Raw genomic sequence first — 23,169 nt, 5'->3', positions numbered from 1 at the left:
ATGGAATAAATTGGCGCATTTCCGTGATAACTCAAAGAGCATAAAGCCGCGATGCCCAAATAATTGGATTGAATGAGAAGCAATTACATATTTTATTATTATTAGTAAAGACAAATGAGCAGGAAAGAACGCGTTATTACACTTACCTGTCGTGTCGGTGGTGTAGCTCAGTGGTAGAGCGCTCGCTTCGCATGTGAGAAGTCCCCGGTTCAAACCCCGGCACCTCCAGGACGATCGTTCTTTTTTTGCTTTATTTTGTGCTAGTGTTTTGTCGATGATGGTACGATGACTCGGCACTGCGCGTGTAAGATCGCAGTTCTGTTCAGACATCGTCGCAATTTTGTTAATGGAATAAATTGGCGCATTTCCGTGATAAGGCAAAGAGCATAAAGTCGCGATGCCCAAATAATTGGATTGAATGAAAAGCAATTACATATATTATTATTATTAATAAAGACAAATGAGAAGGAAAGAACGCGCTATTAAACTTACCTGTCGTGGCGGGGGTGTAGCTCAGTGGTAGAGCGCTCGCTTCGCATGTGAGAATTCCCGGGTTCAAACCCCGGCACTTCCAGGACGATCGTCCTTTTCTTGCTTTATTTTGTGCTAGTGTTTTGTCGATATGATGGTACGATGACTCAGCACTGCGCGTGTAAGATCGCAGTTCTGTTCAGACATCGTCGCCATTTTGTTAATGGAATAAATTGGCGCATTTCCGTGATAAGGCAAAGAGCATAAAGCCGCGATGCCCAAATAATTGGATTGAATGAGAAGCAATTACATATTTTATTATTGTTAATAAAGACAAATGAGCAAGAAAGAACGCGTTATTACACTTACCTGTCGTGTCGGGGGTGTAGCTCAGTGGTAGAGCGCTCGCTTCGCATGTGAGAAGTCCCGGGTTCAAACCCCGGCACTTCCAGGACGATCGTCCTTTTCTTGCTTTATTTTGTGCTAGTGTTTTGTCGATGATGGTACGATGACTCGGCACTGCGCGTGTAAGATCGCAGTTCTGTTCAGACATCGTCGCAATTTTGTTAATGGAATAAATTGGCGCATTTCCGTGATAAGGCAAAGAGCATAAAGCCGCGATGCCCAAATAATTGGATTGAATGAGAAGCAATTACATATTTTATTATTGTTAATAAAGACAAATGAGCAGGAAAGAACGCGTTATTACACTTACCTGTCGTGTCGGGGGTGTAGCTCAGTGGTAGAGCGCTCGCTTCGCATGTGAGAATTCCCGGGTTCAAACCCCGGCACTTCCAGGACGATCGTCCTTTTCTTGCTTTATTTTGTGCTAGTGTTTTGTCGATGATGGTACGATGACTCGGCACTGCGCGTGTAAGATCGCAGTTCTGTTCAGACATCGTCGCAATTTTGTTAATGGAATAAATTGGCGCATTTCCGTGATAAGGCAAAGAGCATAAAGCCGCGATGCCCAAATAATTGGATTGAATGAGAAGCAATTACATATTTTATTATTGTTAATAAAGACAAATGAGCAGGAAAGAACGCGTTATTACACTTACCTGTCGTGTCGGGGGTGTAGCTCAGTGGTAGAGCGCTCGCTTCGCATGTGAGAATTCCCGGGTTCAAACCCCGGCACTTCCAGGACGATCGTCCTTTTCTTGCTTTATTTTGTGCTAGTGTTTTGTCGATGATGTACGATGACTCGGCACTGCGCGTGTAAGATCGCAGTTCTGTTCAGACATCGTCGCCATTTTGTTAATGCAATAAATTGGCGCATTTCCGTGATAAGGCAAAGAGCATAAAGCCGCGATGCCCAAATAATTGGATTGAATGAGAAGCAATTACATATTTTATTATTATTAATAAAGACAAATGAGCAGGAAAGAACGCGTTATTAAACTTACCTGTCGTGTCGGGGGTGTAGCTCAGTGGTAGAGCGCTCGCTTCGCATGTGAGAATTCCCGGGTTCAAACCCCGGCACCTCCAGGACGATCGTCCTTTTCTTGCTTTATTTTGTGCTAGTGTTTTGTCGATGATGGTACGATGACTCGGCACTGCGCGTGTAAGATCGCAGTTCTGTTCAGACATCGTCGCCATTTTGTTAATGGAATAAATTGGCGCATTTCCGTGATAAGGCAAAGAGCATAAAGCCGCGATGCCCAAATAATTGGATTGAATGAGAAGCAATTACATATTTTATTATTATTAATAAAGACAAATGAGCAGGAAAGAACGCGTTATTAAACTTACCTGTCGTGGCGGGGGTGTAGCTCAGTGGTAGAGCGCTCGCTTCGCATGTGAGAATTCCCGGGTTCAAACCCCGGCACTTCCAGGACGATCGTCCTTTTCTTGCTTTATTTTGTGCTAGTGTTTTGTCGATGATGGTACGATGACTCGGCACTGCGCGTGTAAGATCGCAGTTCTGTTCAGACATCGTCGCAATTTTGTTAATGGAATAAATTGGCGCATTTCCGTGATAAGGCAAAGAGCATAAAGCCGCGATGCCCAAATAATTGGATTGAATGAGAAGCAATTACATATTTTATTATTATTAATAAAGACAAATGAGAAGGAAAGAACGCGCTATTAAACTTACCTGTCGTGGCGGGGGTGTAGCTCAGTGGTAGAGCGCTCGCTTCGCATGTGAGAATTCCCGGGTTCAAACCCCGGCACTTCCAGGACGATCGTCCTTTTCTTGCTTTATTTTGTGCTAGTGTTTTGTCGATGATGGTACGATGACTCGGCACTGCGCGTGTAAGATCGCAGTTCTGTTCAGACATCGTCGCAATTTTGTTAATGGAATAAATTGGCGCATTTCCGTGATAAGGCAAAGAGCATAAAGCCGCGATGCCCAAATAATTGGATTGAATGAGAAGCAATTACATATTTTATTATTATTAGTAAAGACAAATGAGCAGGAAAGAACGCGTTATTACACTTACCTGTCGTGTCGGGGGTGTAGCTCAGTGGTAGAGCGCTCGCTTCGCATGTGAGAATTCCCGGGTTCAAACCCCGGCACTTCCAGGACGATCGTCCTTTTCTTGCTTTATTTTGTGCTAGTGTTTTGTCGATGATGGTACGATGACTCGGCACTGCGCGTGTAAGATCGCAGTTCTGTTCAGACATCGTCGCCATTTTGTTAATGGAATAAATTGGCGCATTTCCGTGATAAGGCAAAGAGCATAAAGCCGCGATGCCCAAATAATTGGATTGAATGAGAAGCAATTACATATTTTATTATTGTTAATAAAGACAAATGAGCAGGAAAGAACGCGTTATTACACTTACCTGTCGTGTCGGGGGTGTAGCTCAGTGGTAGAGCGCTCTTTTCGCATGTGAGAATTCCCGGGTTCAAACCCCGGCACTTCCAGGACGATCGTCCTTTTCTTGCTTTATTTTGTGCTAGTGTTTTGTCGATGATGGTACGATGACTCGGCACTGCGCGTGTAAGATCGCAGTTCTGTTCAGACATCGTCGCCATTTTGTTAATGCAATAAATTGGCGCATTTCCGTGATAAGGCAAAGAGCATAAAGCCGCGATGCCCAAATAATTGGATTGAATGAGAAGCAATTACATATTTTATTATTGTTAATAAAGACAAATGAGCAGGAAAGAACGCGTTATTACACTTACCTGTCGTGTCGGGGGTGTAGCTCAGTGGTAGAGCGCTCGCTTCGCATGTGAGAATTCCCGGGTTCAAACCCCGGCACTTCCAGGACGATCGTCCTTTTCTTGCTTTATTTTGTGCTAGTGTTTTGTCGATGATGCTACGATGACTCGGCACTGCGCGTGTAAGATCGCAGTTCTGTTCAGACATCGTCGCCATTTTGTTAATGCAATAAATTGGCGCATTTCCGTGATAAGGCAAAGAGCATAAAGCCGCGATGCCCAAATAATTGGATTGAATGAGAAGCAATTACATATTTTATTATTATTAGTAAAGACAAATGAGCAGGAAAGAACGCGTTATTACACTCACCTGTCGTGTCGGGGGTGTAGCTCAGTGGTAGAGCGCTCGCTTCGCATGTGAGAATTCCCGGGTTCAAACCCCGGCACTTCCAGGACGATCGTCCTTTTCTTGCTTTATTTTGTGCTAGTGTTTTGTCGATGATGGTACGATGACTCGGCACTGCGTGTGTAAGATCGCAGTTCTGTTCAGACATCGTCGCCATTTTGTTAATGCAATAAATTGGCGCATTTCCGTGATAAGGCAAAGAGCATAAAGCCGCGATGCCCAAATAATTGGATTGAATGAGAAGCAATTACATATTTTATTATTGTTAATAAAGACAAATGAGCAGGAAAGAACGCGTTATTACACTTACCTGTCGTGTCGGGGGTGTAGCTCAGTGGTAGAGCGCTCGCTTCGCATGTGAGAATTCCCGGGTTCAAATCCCGGCACTTCCAGGACGATCGTCCTTTTCTTGCTTTATTTTGTGCTAGTGTTTTGTCGATGATGGTACGATGACTCGGCACTGCGCGTGTAAGATCGCAGTTCTGTTCAGACATCGTCGCCATTTTGTTAATGCAATAAATTGGCGCATTTCCGTGATAAGGCAAAGAGCATAAAGCCGCGATGCCCAAATAATTGGATTGAATGAGAAGCAATTACGTATTTTATTATTGTTAATAAAGACAAATGAGCAGGAAAGAACGCGTTATTAAACTTACCTGTCGTGGCGGGGGTGTAGCTCAGTGGAAGAGCGCTCGCTTCGCATGTGAGAAGTCCCGGGTTCAAACCCCGGCACCTCCAGGACGATCGTCCTTTGTTTGCTTTATTTTGTGCTAGTGTTCTGTCGATATGATGGTACAATGACTCGGCACTGCGCGGGTAAGATCGCAGTTCTGTTCAGACATCGTCGCCATTTTGTTAATGGAATAAATTGGCGCATTTCCGTGATAACTCAAAGAGCATAAAGCCGCGATGCCCAAATAATTTGATTGAATGAGAAGCAATTACATATTTTATTATCATTAGTAAAGACAAATGAGCAGGAAAGAACGCGTTATTACACTTACCTGTCGTGTCGGGGGTGTAGCTCAGTGGAAGAGCGCTCGCTTCGCATGTGAGAAGTCCCGGGTTCAAACCCCGGCACCTCCAGGACGATCGTCCTTTGTTTGCTTTATTTTGTGCTAGTGTTCTGTCGATATGATGGTACAATGACTCGGCACTGCGCGGGTAAGATCGCAGTTCTGTTCAGACATCGTCGCCATTTTGTTAATGGAATAAATTGGCGCATTTCCGTGATAACTCAAAGAGCATAAAGCCGCGATGCCCAAATAATTGGATTGAATGAGAAGCAATTACATATTTTATTATTATTAGTAAAGACAAATGAGCAGGAAAGAACGCGTTATTACACTTACCTGTCGTGTCGGGGGTGTAGCTCAGTGGTAGAGCGCTCGCTTCGCATGTGAGAAGTCCCGGGTTCGAACCCCGGCACCTCCAGGACGATCGTCCTTTGTTTGCTTTATTTTGTGCTAGTGTTCTGTCGATATGATTGTACGATGACTCGGCACTGCGCGTGTAAGATCGCAGTTCTGTTCAGACATCGTCGCAATTTTGTTAATGGAATAAATTGGCGCATTTCCGTGATAAGGCAAAGAGCATAAAGCCGCGATGCCCAAATAATTGGATTGAATGAGAAGCAATTACATATTTTATTATTATTAATAAAGACAAATGAGAAGGAAAGAACGCGCTATTAAACTTACCTGTCGTGGCGGGGGTGTAGCTCAGTGGTAGAGCGCTCGCTTCGCATGTGAGAATTCCCGGGTTCAAACCCCGGCACTTCCAGGACGATCGTCCTTTTCTTGCTTTATTTTGTGCTAGTGTTTTGTCGATGATGGTACGATGACTCGGCACTGCGCGTGTAAGATCGCAGTTCTGTTCAGACATCGTCGCAATTTTGTTAATGGAATAAATTGGCGCATTTCCGTGATAAGGCAAAGAGCATAAAGCCGCGATGCCCAAATAATTGGATTGAATGACAAGCAATTACATATTTTATTATTATTAGTAAAGACAAATGAGCAGGAAAGAACGCGTTATTACACTTACCTGTCGTGTCGGGGGTGTAGCTCAGTGGTAGAGCGCTCGCTTCGCATGTGAGAAGTCCCGGGTTCAAACCCCGGCACCTCCAGGACGATCGTCCTTTGTTTGCTTTATTTTGTGCTAGTGTTCTGTCGATATGATTGTACGATGACTCGGCACTGCGCGTGTAAGATCGCAGTTCTGTTCAGACATCGTCGCCATTTTGTTAATGCAATAAATTGGCGCATTTCCGTGATAAGGCAAAGAGCATAAAGCCGCGATGCCCAAATAATTGGATTGAATGAGAAGCAATTACGTATTTTATTATTGTTAATAAAGACAAATGAGCAGGAAAGAACGCGTTATTAAACTTACCTGTCGTGGCGGGGGTGTAGCTCAGTGGAAGAGCGCTCGCTTCGCATGTGAGAAGTCCCGGGTTCAAACCCCGGCACCTCCAGGACGATCGTCCTTTGTTTGCTTTATTTTGTGCTAGTGTTCTGTCGATATGATGGTACAATGACTCGGCACTGCGCGGGTAAGATCGCAGTTCTGTTCAGACATCGTCGCCATTTTGTTAATGGAATAAATTGGCGCATTTCCGTGATAACTCAAAGAGCATAAAGCCGCGATGCCCAAATAATTGGATTGAATGAGAAGCAAAAATTACATATTTTATTATTGTTAATAAAGACAAATGAGCAGGAAAGAACGCGTTATTAAACTTACCTGTCGTGGCGGGGGTGTAGCTCAGTGGAAGAGCGCTCGCTTCGCATGTGAGAAGTCCCGGGTTCAAACCCCGGCACCTCCAGGACGATCGTCCTTTGTTTGCTTTATTTTGTGCTAGTGTTCTGTCGATATGATGGTACAATGACTCGGCACTGCGCGGGTAAGATCGCAGTTCTGTTCAGACATCGTCGCCATTTTGTTAATGGAATAAATTGGCGCATTTCCGTGATAACTCAAAGAGCATAAAGCCGCGATGCCCAAATAATTGGATTGAATGAGAAGCAATTACATATTTTATTATTATTAGTAAAGACAAATGAGCAGGAAAGAACGCGTTATTACACTTACCTGTCGTGTCGGGGGTGTAGCTCAGTGGAAGAGCGCTCACTTCGCATGTGAGAAGTCCCGGGTTCAAACCCCGGCACCTCCAGGACGATCGTCCTTTGTTTGCTTTATTTTGTGCTAGTGTTCTCTCGATATGATTGTACGATGACTCGGCACTGCGCGTGTAAGATCGCAGTTCTGTTCAGACATCGTCGCCATTTTGTTAATGCAATAAATTGGCGCATTTCCGTGATAAGGCAAAGAGCATAAAGCCGCGATGCCCAAATAATTGGATTGAATGAGAAGCAATTACGTATTTTATTATTGTTAATAAAGACAAATGAGCAGGAACGAACGCGTTATTAAACTTACCTGTCGTGGCGGGAGTGCAGCTCAGTGGTAGAGCGCTCGCTTCGCATGTGAGAAGTCCCGGGTTCAAACCCCGGCACCTCCAGGACGATCGTCCTTTGTTTGCTTTATTTTGTGCTAGTGTTCTGTCGATATGATTGTACGATGACTCGGCACTGCGCGTGTAAGATCGCAGTTCTGTTCAGACATCGTCGCAATTTTGTTAATGGAATAAATTGGCGCATTTCCGTGATAAGGCAAAGAGCATAAAGCCGCGATGCCCAAATAATTGGATTGAATGAGAAGCAATTACATATTTTATTATTGTTAATAAAGACAAATGAGCAGGAAATAACGCGTTATTAAACTTACCTGTCGTGGCGGGAGTGCAGCTCAGTGGTAGAGCGCTCGCTTCGCATGTGAGAAGTCCCGGGTTCAAACCCCGGCACCTCCAGGACGATCGTCCTTTGTTTGCTTTATTTTGTGCTAGTGTTCTGTCGATATGATTGTACGATGACTCGGCACTGCGCGTGTAAGATCGCAGTTCTGTTCAGACATCGTCGCAATTTTGTTAATGGAATAAATTGGCGCATTTCCGTGATAAGGCAAAGAGCATAAAGCCGCGATGCCCAAATAATTGGATTGAATGAGAAGCAATTACATATTTTATTATTGTTAATAAAGACAAATGAGCAGGAAATAACGCGTTATTAAACTTACCTGTCGTGGCGGGGGTGTAGCTCAGTGGCATTCTACTTCCGGCAGCCGAGCTGTTCGGACGGGTGAATCATGGGCTCCGACGGAGCAGCTTTTGCGGTACCAAGCCGCGGTAACAGGCTTATCGATGATAACGAGGAAGCGAATTATCAGTTTATTTTGCCACCTTTGCCGAAGTGACATGTCGTAAAGAACACTGTGTTTTTGCATGGCGACGTGCGAGCAAGGCCCTACAGGGTCGAAGATTTCCGCGACGCGCTCGACGCGACTGGATTGTTGCCGGAGGTCGTGGCCCTTGGGGCATACCAGATCAACCACGTGTGGGCGGTCACCTTTTCGAGCGACGACGCGGTAAAGAAATTGCTGGCATTCAAGGAGCTCAACGTGAAAGGGCGTCGCTGCTTCGTCGTCGACCCTCAAGACCAGCAGGTACGTCTCCGCCTTCATTGGCTCCTGTATTGGGTGGCGGACGAAGATGTAAAGACAGCGCTGGCAGCCTTCGGCAAAGTCATTGAAGTGACGCGAGAACGTTGGCGCGTCAGAGGCGTCGGTGACAAGGATTCGACGTCACGGACGGTACTCTTGAAACTGAAAAGCGGATTGAAAGTCGACGACCTGCCGCACCAAATCCGAGTTGCAGGTGAACTGGCCCTTGTTGTGGCTCCCGGACGGCCTATGCAGTGCCTACGGTGCAAGGGAGACGGCCACGTCCGGCGCGAGTGCAAGGTGCCGCGATGTTCGCGATGCCGAATCTTTGGGCACTCTGAAGACCAGTGCGTACGCACCTACGCCGCAGCCGTGGGGCCACCAGCGAGTGAAATACACATGGAGTTGAGGATGGATGCTGCTGAAGCCGAGGACGCCGCCAAGGGGGCTGGGGTCCAGGAGACCGCCAGCGACGTGGCGGAGACGTCGAAGACAGAGGGAGGTGCGGAAGGTGAACCTGTAACCTCCGAAAAGAAAGACCGGGCGACACTGAGTCATGCAGAAGAAAGGGAAAACCGCCCTTTAGTCGATGATGCCACGCACGGACCAGAGGGAGGGAACCCGTCCCAGAGCAGCGACGATATGGATACAAGTGGCCACGCTTCTTCCAAAAGACCGTTGGACACTACCGACGAGAAAACTACTGAGAGCCACGCCGACGGGCCGCCTGCAAAGACAACTGTGACGAGAAGGACCAGCATCAGGCCCCGCCCAAACATCCCGCGAGATAGAAAGGGCGGCGACAAGCCACAACAGACCACGGACCACGCCAGACCAACGGATGGTCCTGGAGACGTCTAGCCACAGGCTAGATGTGGTGGTGAGCACCGAGCTCCGGGCCTCTCTTTCTCTGTCCCGTTCTAGCAATGGCAACCTACCCGACGCTTAGCTTAGGCACGCTAAACGTGAGAGGTCTGGCCGCCAAGCGTAAACAAAGTCAAGTGTACAGGATGATGGTGGACCAAGACCTCGATGTTTTAGCCGTGCAGGAGACAAAGGTCGAAGGGGAGGAGGAGACCCGTGGCATGTTGCTAAGGTTTACGTCGATGTACTACGCGGTAGTGAGCCACGCTAAAGGAACATCAGCGGGCGTTATTTTATTTATGAGGAAAATGCCCGGGCTATTTATCGAAAATTATTATTCGTGTCCTTCGGGCAGACTAGTGTACATTGACTTTACTGTTTGTAATGTTATGTGGCGAGTTTTGTGTGTATATGCACCGAACAGTTGTGATGAACGCACTCAGTTTTTTTCCTCCCTAAAAACGCACATCTGCATACAGAGAAAAGTTATTATTTTAGGAGATTTTAACTGTGTACTCAGAGGTCGAGACAGAACAGGCAGGAGAACAAATGATAAAAGCTGCCATGCACTCAATGAATTATTGGCAGAGTGTGACTTAGACGACGTGGCTGAATGCCTAGTCGGAACACGCGATGTTCAATACACGCACTTCCAGGGCAATAGTCACGCTCGTCTGGACAGGATGTACTGTCGGCCGCAAAAGTTTGCGGGATGTGCAGCGCGTGGCCGAGCGATGGAAAACTGCATTGCTGCGTCACCTACCGTGATGCGGCGGGTGTTGAGGCTATCGCCCGCAGCCTCCGAGATTAGATCCGGCAACGGCACGTTGTCTAAACGTGCCGTCGCTAATCGCCGAGGCCGATAGCCTCAACACCCGCCGCATCACGGTAGGTGACGCAGCAATGCAGTTTTCCGTCGCTCCGCCACGCGCTGCAGATCCCGCAAACTTTTGCGGCCGACAGTACGTGTCTCTAGACGTGATACCCCTGTGCCGCAGCTACGCAGTGACGCCTCTTTCATTTACAGATCATTGTTTGGTAAAGACATGTATCGGACACAAAAGAAAACGCAACACCTTCACGTGGGAGATGTGGAAAATGAATTCCAAATTGTTAAAGGACGAGCTTTTTCTAAGCAACTTGCAGGAACACTTGAAAGAAGTAGAAAATAACAACAAGGTGCAAATCGCTGAAAGGTGGGAACATTTCAAACAGCGAGTTAAGTTAGCCGCCATCGAACGATCATGTAAAATAAGGCAGGAAGAAAGAGCTAAAGAGAAAGAACTAAGGACGGTATTGGAAAAATTAACGGCTTTAGAAAGCAGCCAACCGGGCGTTTACAAAGATGACTTGCGCAGCATTAAAGCGAAATTGGAGCTCTGCGATGAAGAGCGATATCGGGGAGCGATTATTCGCGCTAGGGCCGAGGCACTGACAGCAGATGATGCGCCAACTAAACGCGCGCTCGGGCTGGAAAAGTCGCATGCGCGCGCAACCATGTAGACGCAATAGAAATAGATTGTCACGAAATAACTGACTGTGACGGTATAGCACATGTGTTTTTCGAGCACTTCCAACAACTTTATGCATCGAGAACTGTTGACGTAGACGCTTTTAGATCTGCCTTTTTGGGACGTATGCCGCAACTCAACGATGATACGAAGAACAGGCTAGAGGCACCGATATCAGTCCACGAAGTTGAAAAAGCAATCGACAACTTAAAAATAGGAATGTCGCCCGGTCCAGATGGCTTAAGTGCTGCCTTTTATAAACAGTTTAAGTCAGAGTTAGCGCCCTTGCTCGCGGACGTGTTTAACAAAGCGTATGAAGTAAACGCACTGCCTTATTCTTTCGGGGAAGCGCACACCGTGCTCATCCCCAAGTCAGATCAGCCTGCGAAACTGAAACATGTTACGTCGTACAGACCAATATCGCTTACGAACAGCGATTACAAAATATTCATGAAGATAATCGCAGACAGGTTACAATCAGTAATGAAAACCATAGTAGGCAGGCACCAAACATGCGGCATCAAAGGACGTACCATCAACACCAACATACACATAATGAGATCGATTCTGGAATGCTGTGACGCGTTGAGGGAGCGAGTCGCAATTCTCCAACTTGATTTGGAGAAGGCCTTTGATTGTGTTGCTCATATTATTCTAAGAGCCATTCTTGAGCATATAAACGTCGGGTCCATAATTGCTGACGGGATAGCCATGGCGTACCGGAACGGCACCACTAAGCTCATAATTAACAAGTCACTGGGGGCCCCCATCAGCATACAACGTTCTGTGCGTCAGGGCTGCCCAGCCAGCCCACTTTTGTTCTGTATTTATCTAGAGTGTCTATGTTTGGCAGTGATTGAGAACAAATGTATTCAAGGATTTACAATGCAAGCGACAGAAGTCAAACTCCTGGCCTATGCTGATGACGTAGCCGTGTGTTGTAAAGACAAGCAGAGTGTTTTGCAAACGATAAATGTTGTTAAAAACTTCGGTGAAATCACTGGCAGCAGAGTGAACTGGAGCAAGTGCCTCGGTATTTGGCATGGGGAATGGCCTGAAACCCCTGCTATATTTCCAATGTCAAGTGGTCGACAGTGCCAGCAAGGTACTTAGGCGCACCGCTTCAAGCTTACAAACAAAGTGACGAATACTGGCAGGACGAGCATAGAACTGCTAAAGAGAAGGCTGAAGCTTGGAAAGCTAAGCACTTTTCAGTATTTGCCAGGGCTACTATCTGCAACTTGTTTTTCGTTGCTAGGCTATGGTATGTTATGCAATTCATTTTCTGTAATAGGGTGAATGTGCAGAAATTGCACAGAGTGTTTGCCGTGTTTGTGTGGGGTTCCGGATGGGAGAGATGTAGTCGCAACAATTTGTTCAGAAGGGTGAAAGATGGAGGGTTAGGGCTGGCCCACCTGTTTGTGAGGCAACTAGTTGGACGGTTCCTATTCTTCCGCGACAACGAGGACCCATTTCTGCAAACAGTCTGTAAAGTTAGGCTCGCGCATTTTTTGCCAGAATTAATTGTATGTTCTCAAAGTGTGCCGGCGGCAGTGTTCGGTTTTTACCGAGAAATTGTATTCAGTGTTCGTTTCCTTGCTGTACGTTATTCGAAAGAATACCTGTTTACGGTCACAAGGAAAAAGCTGCGCAATGATGTATTGGACAGCCTTTTTCCCCCGCCGCTGTACAGGGCGATATACAGTCGAGGTCCAGGTCAGAATGTTCTCAAACGTGTCAAAAGAATGCAGATGTCGCCAGGTATCAAAAGTTTCTTTTTCAAACTGCACACAGGTACACTTTCAGTTGCAACCTTTTTAGAAGAAAGGGGCTTTTACATGCCATGGGGATCGCAATGTATCATATGCAAACAACCTGAGACAATAGACCACGTATTCTTGCACTGCTGGGAGGGAGTGTATTTTTGGGACATTTTACAGCGAACAGTAAAGAAAGAATTTCCATTTGACCCCCACGGCATCAGATATTTGCCGATAGGAGATGAGGACGGAACACCTTTCGATCAGATAATGGTAACTGGCCTCTACTGTATATGGCGCTCGCGCATGGCCGGCTTATATTGCGATCCCGATAGAAGACCAGTCCATGTGTATTTTCGAGAACAAATAACTCGTTTTCTTGATGTGATGGCTGCACAAGAGTGTCCGCCACCATGGCTGGCCAGAATAGAACCCCTGGCCAATCTTAAGGAATTCTAAACAACCCCTGTTCCGATTTGACAGGTGGCAGTTCATTCTTTATTTGTAATGGATAAGCATTCCACTTAGTTGTGTACATATGTTGTTTATGTTGATGCTCTCATGTACTGCTGATTACAGGCAATAAAGAAAAAAAAAGGTGTAGCTCAGTGGTAGAGCGCTCGCTTTGCATGTGAGAAGTCCCGGGTTCAATCCCCGGCACCTCCAGGACGGTCGTCCTTTTTTTGCTTTATTTTGTGCTAGTGTTCTGTCGATATGATGGTACGATGACTCGGCACTGCGCGTGTAAGATCGCAGTTCTGTTCAGACATGGTCGCCATTTTGTTAATGGAATAAATTGGCGCATTTCCGTGATAAGTCAAAGAGCATAAAGCCGCGATGCACAAATAATTGGATTGAATGAGAAGCAATTACATATTTTATTATTATTAATAAAGCCAAATGAGCAGGAAAGAACGCGGTATTAAACTTACCTGTCGTGGCGGGGGTGTAGCTCAGTGGTAGAGCGCTCGCTTTGCATGTGAGAAGTCCCGGGTTGAAACCCCGGCACCTCCAGGACGATCGTCCTTTTTTTGCTTTATTTTGTGCTAGTGTTCTGTCGATATGATGGTACGATGACACGGCACTGCGCCTGTAAGATCGCAGTTCTGTTCAGACATCGTCGCAATTTTGTTAAGGAATAAATTGGCGCATTTCCGTTATAAGGCAAAGAGCATAAAGCCGCGATGCCCAAATAATTGGATTGAATGAGTGAGTGAATAACTTTAATAAGTTCCTGCAGGTTTCCGGGCTGGGTTCCCGCCTAGGAGTCGGCCGAGAGACCGTGTCTCTCAGTAGCTTCCTTCGCCTGCTGGATCGCCCAGAGTTGATTGTCTAGTCTTGAGCTGAGCAGCGCGGCCCGCCAACGCACCCGAAGGTCCTCATTGGAGGCCGCGTCCCTAGTTTTGCGAATTAGTTCTGGACACTCCCAGAGAATATGCGCTAGTGTGGCCCTATTGGTGCAATACTTGCATGAGTTGTTTGTATACAAATCAGGGTAAATGTGCTTCATAATTGCGGGATTAGTGTATGTGCCTGTTTGTAATTGCCGCCATTGAACGGACTTGGCCCGGCTAAGTTTGGGGTGGGGCGGGGGGTATTCCCGTCGCTGAATTTTATAGTGTTGGGTAATATCGCTGAATTTGGTTAGTCTATCCCCCCACTCCCATTCGTTCACAAGGGAGTCCTTTGGGTAGTGTCAAGCGCAGACGCAGCTCGGAACGTGAGACCTCGAGCCACGTTGTGCGCCACCTCGTTAAGATTGACCTCCGTGCGGTCGACGGGTGTGTGGGCGGGAAACCAGAGGATGTGTGCATTTTGTTCGTCAGAGCGGGTTTTGCCTTTAGTATACGGACTTGCAATGCCACTGGAGAGATCCTACCATTTGCAAAATTTCTAACTGCCGTTTGTGAGTCACTGATAATATATTGGGCATCGGTGTGAGCTATGGCCAGCGCGATAGCTACCTCCTCCGCTGTTTCTACGTGCCTTGTGTTGATCGAAGCACTGGTCATGCATGTGTGCGTATGGTCTACAACCGCAACAGCAAAACGGCGACCGTCTCGATAGCGCGCTGCATCGACAAACACGGCCTCCTCATTGCGGCCGAAACTTTGGAGCATAGCTCTGGCTCTACTGATTCTTCTGCCATTGTTGTGTTCAGGATGCATGTTCTTTGGCAATGGTGGTATTATGACTTTAGTACGGATATCGCGTGGTATGTCGTGTTTGTTACCGTGTTGTGTGTGATAAGAAATGCCAAGACTGTCGAGAATGTGGCGGCCGGCTTTGGTATTGCTCAAGCGCTCGTACTGCGAGATCTGTTGCGCTTCAATTATTTCTTCAAGGGTGTTATGAAAGCCTAGTTGAAGGAGGAGTTCCGTGCTGGTACTCTGCCGAAGCCCTAGCGCCTGTTTGTAAACTCGTCTAATGAGCCCGTTGAGTTTGGCTTTTTCTGCCGCGAACCATCGGCGGTAGGCAGCGACATAGGTAATATGGCTGAGCACGAATGAGTGGATAAGCCGAAGAATACTTCCTTCTTTCATGCCCTACTGTTTGTTAGTGATTCGTTTAATGAGTCGCATCGTTTGCGCGACTTTAGCTTCTAATTTACGGATTGTCTCACCATTTGTGCCTTTGCTTTCAATAAGAAGTCCCAAAACCCGTATTTTATCGACTGTCGGTACGATACGTCCGTCCGCCGTTTTCAGTGTAATGTCTGCATATGAGCATGTAGGACTATACTGTTTTCGGGGTCTGCCTTTGAGTGTGGGGCGGTATAGTAGGAGTTCGGTCTTCTCCGCCGAACAAGAGAGCCCTGTCCCGTGGAGATATCGTTCTACTACGTTTACCGCTTCTTGTAGTCGTTCTTCTATAGAGCCGTCGCTGCCGTTACGTATCCAGAGCGTAATATCATCGGCATAGATGCTTTGATGAAGCCCGGGAATCATTGACAGCTGTGAGGGCAATCCGAGAAGAGCTAGGTTGAATAATATAGGAGATATCACCGAGCCCTGTGGAGTTCCCGCGCTTCCTATGGATATCTCAGATGATGTAAGTGGGCCCACTATAACTACGGCTTGTCGGTTCGTGAGGAAGTCGCGAATGTAGTTATACGTCCGAGTTCCCAGATTTAAGGCGTTAACCTGTTGGAGTATTGTAGCGTGTGTAACGTTATCAAATGTTTTCTTAAGGTCTAAACCTAGTATAGCTTTGGTTGAGCGGTCCGTGGGGTCTATGATTTGGTGCTTTAGTTGGAGCATGGTGTCCTGGCATGAAAGGTGCCTTCGGAAGCCTAACATAGTGTACGGGAGAATGTCATTGTCCTCAAGGTAACCTGTTAGTCTGGCTATGAAGGCGTGTTCCATGAGTTTGCCCAAAGAGGAAGTTAAAGAGATGGGTCTAAGGTTGGTAATGTTTAGTGGCTTCCCCGGTTTGGGGATAAGAATCATCTCGGCAGCTTTCCATTGTGGGGGCAAACGTCCTGTGGTCCAGCATGTGTTAATGTAATCCGTAAGATGAGTAATGGATTCATCGTCGAGGTTACGTAATGTCTTGTTCGTAATGGAATCAAGACCAGGAGCGGATTTGGTGTTAAGGCGGTGTAGTACTGCAAGAATGTCTGCTTCGGAAAATTCTTCGTCAAGAGTTGCATTTGTCTGACCAGTGTAATCCGGGTGTAGTTGAGGAGGGGCTTGGGAAATGTGTGTGGTTGCTACCTTTCGCAGGAGCTCCTCCTCCGTGCCTGTGTAATCATGGATAAGCTTGTGGATATTTTGACGGTGGACAGTTTTGTTGTTCTCAGGGTCTAATAAATGGCGGAGAAGCTGCCATGTTTTGCCGAAACGTATTTGATTGTCCATGGTGTTGCAAGTTTCATGCCAGTGCTGCTGGCTTAATTCCTTGGCGTATGTTTCGATCTCTCTGTTTAGGAGCGCTATACGTTTTCGAAGGTTTCTGTTTAATTTTTGGGTTTTCCACCTCTTCTGGAGGGACTGTTTGGCTTCCCACATATGGAGAAGTCGGCTATCAACCTCCTAGAGGTGCGCCTCTGGGGGTACTATTTGTGCAGCCTGGTCAATGTCCTGTCTTAAGCAGTTTGTCCAATGTACAATGTCCTTGATAGATGTGACCTTATTTTCTCGTGACTTGCGGAACATAGCCCAGTCGACTAGCTTGTGCTGCTTTCCTACCGGTTTGCGAGGGCCTCCCTTCATGTGGATATCAATGATGTAATGGTCGCTACCTAGATCCTCCAGTGTGTTGCGCCATGTCGTTGTGGGTGCATGTTTGACGAATGTGAGATCTGGCGTAGTGTCCTTGCTAGAACTGGTGCCTACCCGGGTGGGCACGCTTGGATCCGTGATGAGAGTTAAGCCCTCGTTTTGGGAGTCGAGCCAGAGATCTCGACCTTTTGGGTGAGCATAAGAATAACCCCAAGCTGTGTATGGTGCATTAAAGTCACCGGCTATTATAATGGAATTGGAACCGGCGATGTTGAGAGCGCGCTTAAAGAGTGTGCGAAACCTGTGTTTTCTGTGTGTAGGATTACTATATATGTTAAGAATGAAGAGGCTAGCATGTGTTTTGCGATGTGGGATGAGTTCAATTAGGATGTTATCGATGTGTCTAATTTTAGTGTCGTGTTGTATAACAGTGTGGTCTCTGCGGACTAGGGTTGTAAGGGTAGTAGTCTCTCCAGTGGCGTATCCAATTGCACGGTACCCTGCCAATTTGGCGAGACCGTGCGACTCCTGGATAAGAATAATATCTGGCTTTGTTTTATCTCGTATATATTGGGTTAAAACAGCTTTCTTATTTGCGTAGCTTCGACAATTCCATTGCCAGATGTTGTACGTGGATTGCTTAGCCATGGTGAGGGGTGAGGGGTATAAATGGTGCCGGCTGAATCAAACCGGTGGGCGGCGAAGTGGGTTGTGATGGTTGAGCTCCGGGCGCCATTCCGTTCGATGGCTGCGGGGAGATCCAAGTCTCCAATGCTAGCATTCTTTGGTTAAAGTGCTCATTTTGCTGTTTAAGCGTCTCTATACGATCGGTGAGAGTAGGTATGAGGCGAGACGTGGTGGTCATCCACTCATTGAATTCCTTAACTGATTTCATGAGGTCAGTAAGGGCGGTATTACTGGTGGTAAATCGTGTAGGTCTGTCCTCACTAGCCGAAGTTTCCGCTTTACGTTTAGGTAGCGGGGGGGGTTGCCCCTTCCTCCATTTGATCCACGGTTGCTTCAGGTATCGGTTGTACGGGGTTATTTACTGGGTTTGGTTCTGAGTGTTTAACTCTACGAAGTTCCTCTTTAAGTGCGCGGTTTTCCTCGCTTAAAGCATTGATTTTCTGATTGCATTGAGTTAGCATTTGTTTGAGTTGTATTATCTCTGACTCTAGCTTACTCATTGCGTTCTGAGATGCGGCCTCCTCAGACCCATGCTGCGTTCCCGCGACCACGTCTGCCCACCTCAGCTCTTGTAGTCCAGGCGTTCGGCTCCGTGACCTGGATTTGGACCGGGAACGGGTGCGGGATCTTGGCCGGCCCCGGCCTCCTGGTTGTCGAGGGGGAGAAGAGTCCTGCTGATCTGCATTGTTACTGGCGGGTGTAGGCTTGGGTGAATCTTGTTATTGTTGGCGCTCCCAGCGGCGACGTTTCACAATGTAGGGGGTCTTGTAGCGTGCCTTGCAGGTCCTGTCGGCCGTCTGGTGGTTGCTTCCACAGATTTGGCATGTGGGTGTACACTGGTGGTCTTGGGGAGCGCTCGGCGTCCCGCAGCCTCGACATATACGATCGTTGGGATTCGGGCACACATCTGCACGGTGCCCCAATCTGCCGCAGTGATAACATGTATCGATTGGTTTTCGGTACAGGGTGCATCGCAGTAGGGCTCCACCGTAGCGAACGTACGTCGGTACCCTGAAGCCCTCGAACAGCACGATCACCGTCGCTGTGTTACTCAGCCTTTTTGCAGCCATTGCCGTGGGATTTCGTGGTGTGACGACGTTGGCGGTGATATCGCGGGCGCTATCTTCCAAGGGGATGCCGCGGATTACGCCTTTTGAAGTATAGTCTGGTGCCGCCTCGTAAGCACTGGTCTCATACGTGTTGTTGCCGACCGTGATGCGGGTTATGCGTTGATGCTTATCAGCATGTGCCTCTATGAGTGTACTCACGACGATGATATTTTGTTGTAGATTAGGGCATATCATGTCCTCATCCTGAGCTTCTCTCGGGATTGCTGCTGCTTGGTAGATGCTGGTCGCTAGGCGGACGGCTCCGCATTCAGCGACGCGGAGGACTCCTCTTGGACATATAATTATCTTGTATTCGCCTCGAGGTAAATTTGGCATGCGACTTGCTTTGGTTATTTGTCGTAAACGCTGCTCGCCTTGCTTCTTGTTGTTGTTGCAGTCGGAAGTCTCCACGCAGGCAGCCGACGCTTGCTGCCGAGTTGGCTTCCGTGAGCCTACGGTTCGCCACCCTGCGCTTTCTTCGAGATCTTCACTGGAGACCTGTTCCCTTTCTACTGCGACTTCCATCTTGTTAGGAAAATGAGGCGTTTCCGACGCGCCAACCGATGCTCCCTTGTTACCACCTAACTGCTCAGCAGCGTTCGTGGCGGCTGCTGCTGCGGCAGCCGTGCATATGTGCGTCCTTGATCTCGCTCCGGCCTCGCTGATTTGTAGTTGTCCGTAAAGTGGCGAAAAATTGGGCTCACACCTTGATTTTGGTGTCAGGTGACTCCTGGAGATGAGCTGGATCTCGTGGTACCAAACACTTGTGGGTATCCGGTGATTTTCGCTGCAATCTCATGCGTTGAAATTTGAGCTGACGCGACCACGCGTTCGCACGCTCAGACGATCGCAGCGCCTCCCCTGGATTGAATGAGAAGCAATTACATATTTTATTATTAATAATAAAGACAAATGAGCAGGAAAGAACGCGTTATTAAACTTACCTGTCGTGGTGGGGGTGTAGCTCAGTGGTAGAGCGCTCGCTTTGCATGTGAGATGTCCCGGGTTCAAACCCCGGCACCTCCAGGACGATCGTCCTTTTTTTGCTTTATTTTGTGCTAGTGTTCTGTCGATATGATGGTACGATGACTCGGCACTGCGCGTGTAAGATCGCAGTTCTGCTCAGACATCGTCGCAATTTTGTTAATGGAATAAATTGGCGCATTTCCGTGATAAGGCAAAGAGCATAAAGCCGTGATGCCCAAATAATTGGATTGAATGAGAAGCAATTACATATTTTATTATTGTTAATAAAGACAAATGAGCAGAAAAGAACGCGTTATTAAACTTAACTGTCGTGGCGGGGGTGTAGCTCAGTGGTAGAGCGCTCGCTTTGCATGTGAGAAGTCCCGGGTTCAATCCCCGGCACCTCCAGGACGATCGTCCTTTTTTTGCTTTATTTTGTGCTAGTGTTCTGTCGATATGATGGTACGATGACTCGGCACTGCGCCTGTAAGATCGCAGTTCTGTTCAGACATCGTCGCAATTTTGTTAAGGAATAAATTGGCGCATTTCCGTTATAAGGCAAAGAGCATAAAGCCGCGATTACCAAATAATTGGATTGAATGAGTGAGTGAATAACTTTAATAAGTTCCTGCAGGTTTCCGGGCTGGGTTCCCGCCTAGGAGTCGGCCGAGAGACCGTGTCTCTCAGTAGCTTCCTTCGCCTGCTGGATCGCCCAGAGTTGATTGTCTAGTCTTGAGCTGAGCAGCGCGGCCCGCCAACGCACCCGAAGGTCCTCATTGGAGGCCGCGTCCCTAGTTTTGCGAATTAGTGCTGGACACTCCCAGAGAATATGCGCTAGTGTGGCCCTATTGGTGCAATACTTGCATGAGTTGTTTGTATACAAATCAGGGTAAATGTGCTTCATAATTACGGGATTAGTGTATGTGCCTGTTTGTAATTGCCGCCATTGAACGGACTGGGCCCGGCTAAATAGGGGTGGGGCGGGGGGTATTCCCGTCGCTGAATTTTATAGTGTTGGGTAATATCGCTGAATTTGGTTAGTCTATCCCCCTACTCCCATTCGTTCACAAGGGAGTCCTTTCGGGTAGTGTCAAGCGCAGACGCAGCTCGGAACGTGAGACCTCGAGCCACGTTGTGCGCCACCTCGTTAAGATTGACCTCCGTGCGGTCGATGGGTGTGTGCGCGGGAAACCAGAGGATGTGTGCATTTTGTTCGTCAGAGCGGGTCTTGCCTTTAGTAAGGACTTGCAATGCCACTGGAGAGATCCTACCATTTGCAAAATTTCGAACTGCCGTTTGTGAGTCACTGATAATATAATGGGCATCGGTGTGAGCTATGGCCAGCGCGATAGCTACCTCCTCCGCTGTTTCTACGTGCCTTGTGTTGATCGAAGCACTGGTCATGCATGTGTGCGTATGGTCTACAACCGCAACAGCAAAACGGCGACCGTCTCGATAGCGCGCTGCATCGACAAACACGGCCTCCTCATTGCGGCCGAAACTTTGGAGCATAGCTCTGGCTCTACTGATTATTCTGCCTTTGTTGTGTTCAGGATGCATGTTCTTTGGCAATGGTGGTATTATGACTTTAGTACGGATATCGCGTGGTATGTCGTGTTTGTTACCGTGTTGTGTGTGATAAGAAATGACAAGACTGTCGAGAATGTGGCGGCCGGCTTTGGTATTGCTCAAGCGCTCGTACTGCGAGATCTGTTGCGCTTCAATTATTTCTTCAAGGGTGTTATGAAAGCCTAGTTGAAGGAGGAGTTCCGTGCTGGTACTCTGCCGAAGCCCTAGCGCCTGTTTGTAAACTCGTCTAATGAGCCCGTTGAGTTTGGCTTTTTCTGCCGCGAACCATCGGCGGTAGGCAGCGACATAGGTAATATGGCTGAGCACGAATGAGTGGATAAGCCGAAGAATACTTCCTTCTTTCATGCCCTGCTGTTTGTTAGTGATTCGTTTAATGAGTCGCATCGTTTGCGCGACTTTAGCTTCTAATTTACGGATTGTCTCACCATTTGTGCCTTTGCTTTCAATAAGAAGTCCCAAAACCCGTATTTTATCGACTGTCGGTATGACACGTCCGTCCGCCGTTTTCAGGGTAATGTCTGCATATGAGCATGTAGGACTATACTGTTTTCGGGGTCTGCCTGTGAGTGTGGGGCGGTATAGGAGGAGTTCGGACTTCTCCGCCGAACAAGAGAGCCCTGTCCCGTGGAGATATCGTTCTACTACGTTTACCGCTTCTTGTAGTCGTTCTTCTATAGAGCCGTCGCTGCCGTTACGTATCGGCATAGATTCTGTGATGAAGCCCGGGAATCATTGACAGCTGTGAGGGCAATCCGAGAAGAGCTAAGTTGAATAATATAGGAGATATCACCGAGCCCTGTGGAGTTCCCGCGCTTCCTATGGATATCTCAGATGATGTAAGTGGGCCCACTTTAACTACGGCTTGTCGGTTCGTGAGGAAGTCGCGAATGTAGTTATACGTCCGAGTTACCAGATTTAAGGCTTTAACCTGTTGGAGTATTGTAGCGTGTGTAACGTTATCAAATGCTTTCTTAAGGTCTAAACCTAGTATAGCTTTGGTTGAGCGGTCCGTGGTGTCTATGATTTGGTGCTTTAGTTGGAGCATGGTGTCCTGGCATGAAAGGTGCCTTCGGAAGCCTAACATAGTGTACGGGAGAATGTCATTGTCCTCAAGGTAACCTGTTAGTCTGGCTAGGAAGGCGTGTTCCATGAGTTTGCCCAAACAGGAAGTTAAAGAGATGGGTCTAAGGTTGGTAATGTTTAGTGGCTTCCCCGGTTTGGGGATAAGAATCATCTCGGCAGCTTTCCATTGTGGGGGCAAACGTCCTGTGGTCCAGCATGTGTTAATGTAATCCGTAAGATGAGTAATGGATTCATCATCGAGGTTACGTAATGTCTTGTTCGTAATGGAATCAAGACCAGGAGCGGATTTGGTGTTAAGGCGGTGTAGTACTGCACGAATGTCTGCTTCGGAAAATTCTTCGTCAAGAGTTGCATTTGTCTGACCAGTGTAATCCGGGTGTAGTTGAGGAGGGGATTGGGAAATGTGTGTGGTTGCTACCTTTCGCAGGAGCTCCTCCTCCGTGCCTGTGTAATCATGGATAAGCTTGTGGATATTTTGACGGTGGACTGTTTTGTTGTTCTCAGGGTCTAATAAATGGCGGAGAAGGTGCCATGTTTTGCCGAAACCTATTTGATTGTCCATGGTGTTGCAAGTTTCATGCCAGTGCTGCTGGCTTAATTCCTTGGCGTATGTTTCGATCTCTCTGTTTAGGAGCGCTATACGTTTTCGAAGGTTTCTCTTTAATTTTTGGGTTTTCCAACTCTTCTGGAGGGACTGTTTGGCTTCCCACATATGGAGAAGTCGGCTATCAACCTCCTAGAGGTGCGCCTCTGGGGGCACTATTTGTGTAGCCTGGTCAATGTCCTGTCTTATGCAGTTTGTCCAATGTACAATGTCCTCGATAGAT

At 47.5% G+C, this 23,169-nt stretch overlaps 27 non-coding genes across 27 annotated transcripts; all 27 read left to right on the top strand.

Moving 5' to 3' along the window:
• Positions 1 to 156: 156 nt before the first annotated feature.
• Trnaa-cgc (transfer RNA alanine (anticodon CGC)) lies at positions 157 to 228 on the top strand. The gene has a single exon. It is a non-coding gene; the product is annotated as a tRNA-Ala (tRNA).
• Positions 229 to 502: 274 nt separating this feature from the next.
• Trnaa-cgc (transfer RNA alanine (anticodon CGC)) lies at positions 503 to 574 on the top strand. Its single transcript has one exon. It is a non-coding gene; the product is annotated as a tRNA-Ala (tRNA).
• Positions 575 to 850: 276 nt separating this feature from the next.
• Positions 851 to 922, top strand: Trnaa-cgc (transfer RNA alanine (anticodon CGC)). The gene has a single exon. It is a non-coding gene; the product is annotated as a tRNA-Ala (tRNA).
• Positions 923 to 1,196: 274 nt separating this feature from the next.
• Trnaa-cgc (transfer RNA alanine (anticodon CGC)) lies at positions 1,197 to 1,268 on the top strand. Its single transcript has one exon. It is a non-coding gene; the product is annotated as a tRNA-Ala (tRNA).
• A 274-nt stretch (positions 1,269 to 1,542) lies between these two features.
• On the top strand, positions 1,543 to 1,614 carry Trnaa-cgc (transfer RNA alanine (anticodon CGC)). The gene has a single exon. It is a non-coding gene; the product is annotated as a tRNA-Ala (tRNA).
• Positions 1,615 to 1,887: 273 nt separating this feature from the next.
• Trnaa-cgc (transfer RNA alanine (anticodon CGC)) lies at positions 1,888 to 1,959 on the top strand. Its single transcript has one exon. It is a non-coding gene; the product is annotated as a tRNA-Ala (tRNA).
• Positions 1,960 to 2,233: 274 nt separating this feature from the next.
• On the top strand, positions 2,234 to 2,305 carry Trnaa-cgc (transfer RNA alanine (anticodon CGC)). The gene has a single exon. It is a non-coding gene; the product is annotated as a tRNA-Ala (tRNA).
• A 274-nt stretch (positions 2,306 to 2,579) lies between these two features.
• Trnaa-cgc (transfer RNA alanine (anticodon CGC)) lies at positions 2,580 to 2,651 on the top strand. Its single transcript has one exon. It is a non-coding gene; the product is annotated as a tRNA-Ala (tRNA).
• Positions 2,652 to 2,925: 274 nt separating this feature from the next.
• Positions 2,926 to 2,997, top strand: Trnaa-cgc (transfer RNA alanine (anticodon CGC)). Its single transcript has one exon. It is a non-coding gene; the product is annotated as a tRNA-Ala (tRNA).
• A 274-nt stretch (positions 2,998 to 3,271) lies between these two features.
• Positions 3,272 to 3,343, top strand: Trnaa-cgc (transfer RNA alanine (anticodon CGC)). The gene has a single exon. It is a non-coding gene; the product is annotated as a tRNA-Ala (tRNA).
• Positions 3,344 to 3,617: 274 nt separating this feature from the next.
• On the top strand, positions 3,618 to 3,689 carry Trnaa-cgc (transfer RNA alanine (anticodon CGC)). Its single transcript has one exon. It is a non-coding gene; the product is annotated as a tRNA-Ala (tRNA).
• A 274-nt stretch (positions 3,690 to 3,963) lies between these two features.
• On the top strand, positions 3,964 to 4,035 carry Trnaa-cgc (transfer RNA alanine (anticodon CGC)). The gene has a single exon. It is a non-coding gene; the product is annotated as a tRNA-Ala (tRNA).
• A 274-nt stretch (positions 4,036 to 4,309) lies between these two features.
• Trnaa-cgc (transfer RNA alanine (anticodon CGC)) lies at positions 4,310 to 4,381 on the top strand. The gene has a single exon. It is a non-coding gene; the product is annotated as a tRNA-Ala (tRNA).
• Positions 4,382 to 4,655: 274 nt separating this feature from the next.
• Positions 4,656 to 4,727, top strand: Trnaa-cgc (transfer RNA alanine (anticodon CGC)). The gene has a single exon. It is a non-coding gene; the product is annotated as a tRNA-Ala (tRNA).
• A 276-nt stretch (positions 4,728 to 5,003) lies between these two features.
• Trnaa-cgc (transfer RNA alanine (anticodon CGC)) lies at positions 5,004 to 5,075 on the top strand. The gene has a single exon. It is a non-coding gene; the product is annotated as a tRNA-Ala (tRNA).
• A 276-nt stretch (positions 5,076 to 5,351) lies between these two features.
• On the top strand, positions 5,352 to 5,423 carry Trnaa-cgc (transfer RNA alanine (anticodon CGC)). The gene has a single exon. It is a non-coding gene; the product is annotated as a tRNA-Ala (tRNA).
• Positions 5,424 to 5,699: 276 nt separating this feature from the next.
• On the top strand, positions 5,700 to 5,771 carry Trnaa-cgc (transfer RNA alanine (anticodon CGC)). Its single transcript has one exon. It is a non-coding gene; the product is annotated as a tRNA-Ala (tRNA).
• Positions 5,772 to 6,045: 274 nt separating this feature from the next.
• On the top strand, positions 6,046 to 6,117 carry Trnaa-cgc (transfer RNA alanine (anticodon CGC)). The gene has a single exon. It is a non-coding gene; the product is annotated as a tRNA-Ala (tRNA).
• A 276-nt stretch (positions 6,118 to 6,393) lies between these two features.
• Trnaa-cgc (transfer RNA alanine (anticodon CGC)) lies at positions 6,394 to 6,465 on the top strand. Its single transcript has one exon. It is a non-coding gene; the product is annotated as a tRNA-Ala (tRNA).
• A 279-nt stretch (positions 6,466 to 6,744) lies between these two features.
• Positions 6,745 to 6,816, top strand: Trnaa-cgc (transfer RNA alanine (anticodon CGC)). The gene has a single exon. It is a non-coding gene; the product is annotated as a tRNA-Ala (tRNA).
• A 276-nt stretch (positions 6,817 to 7,092) lies between these two features.
• Positions 7,093 to 7,164, top strand: Trnaa-cgc (transfer RNA alanine (anticodon CGC)). Its single transcript has one exon. It is a non-coding gene; the product is annotated as a tRNA-Ala (tRNA).
• Positions 7,165 to 7,440: 276 nt separating this feature from the next.
• Positions 7,441 to 7,512, top strand: Trnaa-cgc (transfer RNA alanine (anticodon CGC)). The gene has a single exon. It is a non-coding gene; the product is annotated as a tRNA-Ala (tRNA).
• Positions 7,513 to 7,788: 276 nt separating this feature from the next.
• Positions 7,789 to 7,860, top strand: Trnaa-cgc (transfer RNA alanine (anticodon CGC)). The gene has a single exon. It is a non-coding gene; the product is annotated as a tRNA-Ala (tRNA).
• A 5,418-nt stretch (positions 7,861 to 13,278) lies between these two features.
• Trnaa-ugc (transfer RNA alanine (anticodon UGC)) lies at positions 13,279 to 13,350 on the top strand. Its single transcript has one exon. It is a non-coding gene; the product is annotated as a tRNA-Ala (tRNA).
• Positions 13,351 to 13,626: 276 nt separating this feature from the next.
• Trnaa-ugc (transfer RNA alanine (anticodon UGC)) lies at positions 13,627 to 13,698 on the top strand. Its single transcript has one exon. It is a non-coding gene; the product is annotated as a tRNA-Ala (tRNA).
• A 5,959-nt stretch (positions 13,699 to 19,657) lies between these two features.
• Trnaa-ugc (transfer RNA alanine (anticodon UGC)) lies at positions 19,658 to 19,729 on the top strand. The gene has a single exon. It is a non-coding gene; the product is annotated as a tRNA-Ala (tRNA).
• Positions 19,730 to 20,005: 276 nt separating this feature from the next.
• Trnaa-ugc (transfer RNA alanine (anticodon UGC)) lies at positions 20,006 to 20,077 on the top strand. The gene has a single exon. It is a non-coding gene; the product is annotated as a tRNA-Ala (tRNA).
• Positions 20,078 to 23,169: the final 3,092 nt, after the last annotated feature.

Source organism: Rhipicephalus sanguineus, chromosome 4 (assembly GCF_013339695.2).
Source record: "Rhipicephalus sanguineus isolate Rsan-2018 chromosome 4, BIME_Rsan_1.4, whole genome shotgun sequence".
In the NCBI taxonomy this organism is placed as follows: Eukaryota; Metazoa; Arthropoda; class Arachnida; order Ixodida; family Ixodidae; genus Rhipicephalus; species Rhipicephalus sanguineus.
Note: the sequence above shows the minus strand (reverse complement) of the source record. Positions and strands in the feature narration are given on the sequence as shown.